Here is a 2,067-nt window from a genome sequence, read left to right as displayed (position 1 = left end):
AACTTGTCTGCATTTATAAAATGACAAACTTTACATAACAAAGAAAAAACAAGCGGGATAGCGATGAAAAAGCAAACTAAAATGTTATTTTGTCCATACATCTTACTTCTATTTCGTAAAGTATTTAAATATCGCAAAAATTACCAACTCAGCAGTTCCATTTTTCAATAGGGATACCTAGTATGTTATTAGCAAAGCAAAGATACTTTTAAGCATAAAAGTCAGATTTCAATCACTGAACCATAATACTTTTGTTTATTTTCCATTACATATTTTTTTAGATTTTGAATAGCAAAGGTGTGGCTGATTTACCAATACAAGTTTTTAACGTAAGAAAATATTTACATACTCTAACGTCAAAACCAACAATCTATGTCGGTCCCTGCATACCATGTCGGTCTCTGTGTGCTGGAATCAGGGTGTGCTATTGGACTTTAACATTATCGAACACGCATGCGCAGCTACTCGAGCGTGCAAATTAGACATGTGATGTTGTGATGATTTCATTTTCTGAGTTGCATATTGACCCTTACCCTGCTAAATGCATACAATGGACTAGGCTATCATTCAATTTCGGCCGGCAGTACTATTAGTTATTTGAAGGGGTGTTCACTGAAAATGTACAGATTGAACAGCGATCAGTGCAGACCATGATATGCCTGCACGAATGTGCATGTTGATCTCGGTCTGCACTGGTTGCAAAGGCATAATGACTTGCCGCCAGCAGGCTTAAAGTTAAATATATATAAAACACAATTTACTACTTTTTCACTAGTGTGACTTTTCCCGTTGTTATAATGTTGATGGGTATTATTTGTCGACAAAACTAATTTGTCGAGTTTTCACTATACATGTTATATAATGCCGTAAATTTAAACACGAAGTTTGGATATTCAATAAGATTTGTCTAGCCAATTATATTCAATACTTATTGCGTTGCGTGTCATTACGCCATATCGCATAGCAGTTGAAGTGATCAATGATTTCAGTATTCAGGGAAGAAATATGACAATGAACAAACATTGCCAGTCGCATGGAACCTTATAGCAATAATTGAATAGTTGTAGCCCAACGCAGCGATATCAGTCCAATCTTTTTTCAATGCAGCGGATAATAGTAGGGCCACCTTACGCAAAAACATCTGTTTGACATGCCATCTTAGCAACAATTAAAGCTACTCGTTCACAGAATATTCCATACCCCCGTTTATTAAAATTGTTTGACATCATATAGAGAAGCTTGTAATTATATAAAATAATGGTGATATGAATAATTAATTTCGGTTTTATTTTATCATTTGCAGCGTAACGTTATAATTTTTTGATAAAATAACGAGTTTTGGATCGAGAAATATTCTATCAGGAGCAAGGAGGAACTGTCAAGGTATTGGATTTTTATTTCGTTTTTTTTTAAAAATAGATTATAAATCACTACACAAATCTGCTACCTATATGTAGTCCGTAATACGCCATTTACAGCACGAGAGTCATCTTACACCCCGGGGTAAGAAGGATTTTTCCAGCACCGGTAGAAGTACCGGAAATCCCCTTCTGGTATGCAAGAATATGCTCATATGCATAGTAAAATATTTTCTGAAATTGATTGTTATGAATTCAATGATACGTAAATGAAATAGCCGACAGATGCCGTTTAGGTGTCGTCTGCTGGCTTTTGGCTGCCGACTAACTCATTTTAATAAATGAAAATGCAACAGTTAATTTAGTGCTTAGAACTTTTAGAATTGTTTCATAGATAAGTTACATGTAATATTTACTTGAACATGTTAATTGCATATGAATCAATGAGATAAGATTATAGTTTATACAGCCGAGTAAAGAAGTTAATAAACATCTTTAAAAAGTCTTAATTTAATTTTGAATAGACAATAATAATGCCTGTGTTTTAGTTGTGTTTGGTAATATGGAGAAATATAATTGTATTTTATATCATTCAATGCATTCATTAAAATCAGCTCAGTGATACACATATTTGAAATCTTAGATACTTGATAGATTTTTATAGATAAATCTGTAGGCATGCCTCTTTAAACAAAACAAAACGTTTACG

Source organism: Mercenaria mercenaria, chromosome 4 (assembly GCF_021730395.1).
Source record: "Mercenaria mercenaria strain notata chromosome 4, MADL_Memer_1, whole genome shotgun sequence".
NCBI classification, from domain to species: domain Eukaryota; kingdom Metazoa; phylum Mollusca; class Bivalvia; order Venerida; family Veneridae; genus Mercenaria; species Mercenaria mercenaria.
This window is presented reverse-complemented; position numbering follows the sequence as displayed.